Genomic DNA, 7,205 nt, shown 5'->3' on the forward strand with positions numbered 1-7,205 from the left:
CCATTAAATTGACTTGGACATTGAGCAAAACTGACATCTGCTATCTAGATGTTCGGATTCAGCTGGTAGAGGGGCGGGTTGAGACAGCCCTTTATAAAAAAAAAAACACGGATCGGAATACCGTGCTTCGGGCAGAGAGCTCCCACCCCAAAGCGATGATCCGCAGTTTGCCCTATTCTCAACTGCTTAGGGTTTGTAGGAATAACACTAATCCCACCATACGGGAGGTGCAGCCAGAGGAGATAATGAAATTCAGTGAGAGAGGGTATGCATTACCAGAACTTAAAAAAGCACGAGATAGAGCTCTTAATAATTTTCAGAAACACACCAAGCAGCGCCATAAAACACTGCCCAGGGAGACTATTCCATGGGTGACAGAGTATAACGCCAATAGTCCTGCTCTGGTTAAGCAAGTCAGGGGTATGTGGCAAATGGTCACCACTGACCCCGACTTAAAATGTTTCCAAAATAGCAGACTCATGGCGAGCTTTGCGAGAGGGAAAAACATGAAGGACCTAGTTGTCATGACCGATATCACGGGCTTTGACGCCAAGAGTGCACCCAAGCATTTTTTAAGTAAGAAAAACGGTTGTTTTAAATGTCTGGGGTGCACGACTTGTTCATTCTTCTTAGTTGGCGAGACCTTTCCTCATCCACATACGGGCCAACGACTGAAAATTAGGTGGCCACTCACCTGCACTTCCCGATTCGTGGTCTACATAATAGTGTGCCCTTGTGGGCTCTATTATGTGGGCAAAACTGAATGCCAATTGAAGGTCCGATTAACCCAACATAGGTCTGCCATACAGGCAGCCCTATTAGCAGGGACTAGTGACCAACCTGTGGCTAGGCATTTTGCCATACAGCCCCATACGTTGGCAAGCTTAAGGTATAGGGCCATTGATCACGTTTCAGCGGCCATAAGGGGTGGTGACCGGGGGAAAAAATTGTTACAGCTAGAATCCAGGTGGATTTTTCGCCTGGATTGTCTAGCCCCCAGAGGACTAAACGAGTCCCTAGGACTAATCAATTTCCTCTAGGTCATCAAAGACATATGTGAGTCCATACACCAATTCACATTTTTTTAGAAAAATGTTTTTTTTAAAAAATGTTCTGAACAAAAAAATCAGCCCCTGCCAATGAATTAGGTCCTAGAGCGAGAATGCCCTGCGCAGTCTGATCACATGGTTCTGGTATAATCAATTCACTCGGTGGGGTAATATTTAGGAGAATAGCTTATTGATAGCCATCATGGTTCCCCCATTAATAGAGCCATCCATGTCCTGTGACCCCCAGTGAATGTTGTTTTTATTTATGAATTTGTTACACGTGAGTGTTGTTTATATAGCAGGTCCATCTGCACTAGACTGGGTGTTGTTAAGTTGGTTTTAAATAATTCTAAAGTATTTTAGATGTTTATGTCTTATTGTGGTATGTTTGATCATTATATGCACGCTTTTATTGACACACTCTAGCTCCAAGTGAGCGCCTTTGAGAAGTGTGTCACTTTTTACACATGTTCAGTTTTCTAATACTAATGGACTCGCGCCGTGTTTTGATTGTATTCACAGTGCTCCCAGCGCGTTGCCATGGTGACCGGCGAAGCCTGAACGAGTCACTTCCGGTCGGGCGGTGACGTCGAAGCCGGAAGTGCGGGCCGGGAGACGCCGAGACACGCCGTGGTCCACGCAGCTGGGAGTCGTGATGGTGGGGGTAAGTGGGGTCATTTTATGGTATTTATACACTGTATTTTGCATTGTTGAATTGTCTGAGGAAGGGGATACGTCCCCGAAACGTTACCTGTCTCACAATAAATATCTTCACGGAGTGAAGTTTGTTTTCACTACAAGCTACAAGTCTGCGAGTGCCAACTGATTTCTTCGGTTCTATATATATATAGGGTGAGCTAACAGCGCCAAAAAATACAGTAGAAAATAATTTTTTCACAGTATGTCTATAATGTACCCCAGCAAAATATCTAGTCTCTATATGCCACTCCCCTTTCTTTATGGGGCGTCTGCTAGATCTTAAGTAGAACCTACACTTGTACGTGTGCAGGATAGAAGAAAATTGGAAAAAGCAAATAAGATCAGAGCGACCATAGGTGGTAAATACTCTAGGAGACTAAAAAGATGTTTTTTTTAAAAACAATGCGGGGTTTATTTACAACGAACGTTTAAAAAAATTGGACATCAAAAGGCAACATAAAAGAATGCCTTTTTTTAAAAAGCTGTTACAAAGTCATTAAAAAGCATTCCAAAGGACATGAAGACAATAATAAAAAAATGACAGCGATAAAAATGGTGCTAAAAATTCACGTACTTAGAAAATAAGAACCATTAGAAACAACTGTGTATCTAAAATTATGTAAAAAATGTAAATATGTATATTAAAAGTTCCGTAAATAGAAAAAGCAGCTTAACTGAGGATTTCAATAGTAGCAGGAATCACCCAACGCGTTTCGTCTGGTCTGACTTCATCAAGGGGTAATGAGCACAGTGGGACACATCATCTATATATACCCCTGTGGGTAAGGAAGTGATTAATGACATCACTTCCTGTAATTGATTGACATTTTTGGAACCAGGATTCAAGAATACATGTATAATTCAGGAACACATAATGAGTGTGGCCAATAGTGAGGGAGGCTGTAGATATAGTAAAGCGCTTGATTTGCGCTTAGAAACTGTGCAGGGAGTCTTTGTAAACCATAAAAGTCTTTTAAGCTCGTTTATTCCGATGTATGACGCTAATCGCGTCATTTCCGCCCCACATCCGGTGTCCGTGGCTTCCTTCTGCGCATGCGCCGGCCAATGTGAAGGGAAGTGCGGTGGCCATCTTCTTGGAGTCCGTAAGGCAGGACAATTACTTGTGCTGGAAGCTGGTGCCGGCGGCCATATTTTCATAGATAATGTTCATTTAGTTAAATAGGTCGGACACATTCGCATCGTCTCCACACAGGAAGCCGCATATGTAAAAAGGATGAGAGCAAGAATCAGTGCATATATATACGATTTAGGAGTCATATATATTCCGTATTAGATATACACATTCTACAGACTAGGTGTAAAGTATGTTATGCTGTGGTTCATCATCTTAATCTGATAGACATAAATACAGTATTTCTCCTATGAAAATGACATCCATATAAAATGGTATTTCTCAAAGACATCAAGAGATTTCAATTGGAGTACATAGGTTATACATGTATTTGATAAAATTACTAAAATTAGTAAATAAATGGAGAGTGGATGTGGCAGTCAGGGTCATATTTATAAATATATAGGCATATACCGTCATAGATAGAGAAGAGATTTTAATTAATTTGAATGTAGAGATAAAAGAAAGAGATGTGTAGAGAGATATGAAAAGATATAAGAATAGCACGCCCCTGATCCAGTTGTTATTACAGCACCCGGTCTTCTTGGGAAGTTTCCTTACCCAGTACTGGCCGGGCCAACACTGCTTGGCTTCCAAGATCGGACGAATTTGGGCATATCCAGTGTGGTATGACTGTAATCTAAGATCTGGGTGGTGGGAGAGGGGGTCCAGAGGTTGGGGACCTCATGTGGTGTTTAAGAAATCCCAGAATTTAAAGGACCTCCTTGCACCAAGTATGCTAAGAAACCGTGATACTCCCAAGAGTACACTACCGAAGTGTGTGGGATGTTTCAAATGTGGCCATTGCAACATCTGCAAGTACGTAAACCCAAATAGAAAGACATTCAAGAACACAGGTGAAACTAAGGAGTACAAGATTAAGCACTTTATCAACTGCAACACATCTTCAGTTATCTACCTCCTGGAATGCCCTTGCAAGATGAAGTATATCGGCAAGACAAAGAGGCCACTGAAAATCCGTATACAGGAGCATGTAAGAAACATAAAAAACCGGGTCCAAACACATGCCGTATCCAGACACTTCCTACAATACCACGGCTCTAACCCGGAGGAACTCACGTTCAAGGGTCTAGAACTAGTGACACTTGGAGAAAGAGGGGGGGACCTCTCCAACCTTCTATCAAGGAGAGAAATGTTCTGGATACACAAAATGAAATCTCTTCATCCGGACGGACTGAATGAAGGCTACGAAATAGCTCCTTTTTTATAAACGTAAGCCTGTTATTCCCAATCCTCCATTCCTGACATCATCCACTTGCCTTTTCCTAGCTAGGTCCAGGTTGGAATGCGGAGCGGAGGCTCCCCAACCTCTGGACCCCCTCTCCCACCACCCAGATCTTAGATTACAGTCATACCACACTGGATATGCCCAAATTCGTCCGATCTTGGAAGCCAAGCAGTGTTGGCCCGGCCAGTACTGGGTAAGGAAACTTCCCAAGAAGACCGGGTGCTGTAATAACAACTGGATCAGGGGCGTGCTATTCTTATATCTTTTCATATCTCTCTACACATCTCTCTTTCTTTTATCTCTACATTCAAATTAATTCAAATCTCTTCTCTATCTATGACGGTATATGCCTATATATTTATTAATATGACCCTGACTGCCACATCCACTCTCCATTTATTTACTAATTTTAGTAATTTTATCAAATACATGTATAACCTATGTACTCCAATTGAAATCCCTTGATGTCTTTGAGAAATACCATTTTATATGGATGTCATTTTCATAGGAGAAATACTGTATTTATGTCTATCAGATTAAGATGATGAACCACAGCATAACATACTTTACACCTAGTCTGTAGAATGTGTATATCTAATACGGAATATATATGACTCCTAAATCGTATATATGCACTGATTCTTGCTCTCATCCTTTTTACATATGCGGCTTCCTGTGTGGAGACGATGCGAATGTGTCCGACCTATTTAACTAAATGAACATTATCTATGAAAATATGGCCGCCGGCACCAGCTTCCAGCACAAGTAATTGTCCTGCCTTACGGACTCCAAGAAGATGGCCACCGCACTTCCCTTCACATTGGCCGGCGCATGCGCAGAAGGAAGCCACGGACACCGGATGTGGGGCGGAAATGACGCGATTAGCGTCATACATCGGAATAAACGAGCTTAAAAGACTTTTATGGTTTACAAAGACTCCCTGCACAGTTTCTAAGCGCAAATCAAGCGCTTTACTATATCTACAGCCTCCCTCACTATTGGCCACACTCATTATGTGTTCCTGAATTATACATGTATTCTTGAATCCTGGTTCCAAAAATGTCAATCAATTACAGGAAGTGATGTCATTAATCACTTCCTTACCCACAGGGGTATATATAGATGATGTGTCCCACTGTGCTCATTACCCCTTGATGAAGTCAGACCAGACGAAACGCGTTGGGTGATTCCTGCTACTATTGAAATCCTCAGTTAAGCTGCTTTTTCTATTTACGGAACTTTTTATATACATATTTATATTTTTTACATAATTTTAGATACACAGTTGTTTCTAATGGTTCTTATTTTCTAAGTACGTGAATTTTTAGCACCATTTTTATCGCTGTCATTTTTTTATTATTGTCTTCATGTCCTTTGGAATGCTTTTTAATGACTTTGTAACAGCTTTTTAAAAAAAGGCATTCTTATATGTTGCCTTTTGATGTCCAATTTTTTTAAACGTTCGTTGTAAATAAACCCCGCATTGTTTTTAAAAAAAACATCTTTTTAGTCTCCTAGAGTATTTACCACCTATGGTCGCTCTGATCTTATTTGCTTTTTCCAATATATATTTATATATTATGCATGGAGTGCCGGCACTCACTGTAGTTAAACTAGAAGTGTACCCGGTTGCCATCAAATGTAGTGCATATAGTCCATCATACGAGGTGCGGCACTCACGGTTTCTGATGTAAGCAGAATGTAGCAGGTTTTAATCGGAAACCGTGAGTGCCGCACCTCGTATGATGGACTGTGTGTGTGTGTGTGTGTGTGTGTGTGTGTGTGTGTGTGTGTATATATATATATATATATATATATATATATATATATATATATATATATATATATATATATATATATATATATATATATATATATATATATATATATATATATATTACAGGAATTGGAAGAACAAGCGCCCAAGAGTGAAATTATTAGGGTTAGGGAAAATGAAGGTATAACAAAATATATGATAAGAATCGATTAAAAAACTTATCTGGCAGGTAGAGACTTGACTCAAGTAGTGGTCTTTTTGAGGATTAAGAACATGCGGATAAAACAGAAAAAACTAACATAGTGTGTACCGTTTATGTTGCATATTATGTTACTGTTTAGTTTCACAGGCCTTATTAGGGAACTTAGCTTATTCCCACAAAGCAACAATTTGTAGCCTGAGTAGTATACGGTTTAAAAATACAAACAGGTTTTTAATAACATAATCACATAAAAACACACATGAAAATAGCTGTATAACATGCGTACAGGATAAAAATTAAATCAGGCTTATCTGTCCATGAAATGATTAAAATGCATGCGTACAGGATTTAAAATAGTTTTAGGCTTATCTGTCCATCAAGAGGGGGTGTCTGCAGGTACTCCCAACGCGTTTCGTCCGTCAGCAACAGGACTTCATCAAGGGGATAACCACACTGAGCAACCTTTGCTCTATTTATGCCCAGAGGGAGGAAATTGACCATGACATCACTTCCTGTGATAGTCATTAATTTAGTTAAAAAATTCGTATAACTACAATCTAATATGCACTCAAAACAGTAGGACATAATTAGAGTTGTAGTGAGGTAAGAAAGAACCAAAACTTTAATGTAGAACATGAATCAGTAGTGAAAAGGGTGAAGGATTATATATTTTCCGTCGGAAATGATGGTGGAACGCATGTGGAACGCATGCGTCATTTCCGGTCCGGCGTGATATGGATTTATATAGTGAGTTAGTTATACTATTTATAATAGCCCAGTGGAGTGCTAAATCACAGGGAGAAGAAGAGGTGGTGATTGGCGGTGTGTACCGCTACAGCAGCCACCCCTTATCCGTGAGAAGCACGGAGAGGAGCGCAGTGCGGCGGTGGAACGCACCGCCATTAAATGAAGATAGCGGTGGAACGCACCGCTATGACGATACACGGAAGTGGGCTCAGTCGGACGGTGGAACGCACCGCCATTGTAAAAGAAGGAAATATGACATCGCGATGGAACGCTATGCCGCTGACGTCACTTCCGTGAGCGGCGCGATGCGGAAGTGATATACTATGGAACGCACCTAAATCTAGTGGCGT

General features: G+C 40.7%; 2 pseudogenes; one reads left to right on the forward strand and one right to left on the reverse strand.

The window, feature by feature from the left end:
* Window positions 1-3,403: 3,403 nt before the first annotated feature.
* LOC135052570 (5S ribosomal RNA) lies at window positions 3,404-3,521 on the reverse strand (annotated as a pseudogene).
* A 721-nt stretch (window positions 3,522-4,242) lies between these two features.
* Window positions 4,243-4,360, forward strand: LOC135052572 (5S ribosomal RNA; annotated as a pseudogene).
* Window positions 4,361-7,205: the final 2,845 nt, after the last annotated feature.

This window comes from Pseudophryne corroboree, chromosome 2, assembly GCF_028390025.1.
Source record: "Pseudophryne corroboree isolate aPseCor3 chromosome 2, aPseCor3.hap2, whole genome shotgun sequence".
Classification (NCBI taxonomy): domain Eukaryota; kingdom Metazoa; phylum Chordata; class Amphibia; order Anura; family Myobatrachidae; genus Pseudophryne; species Pseudophryne corroboree.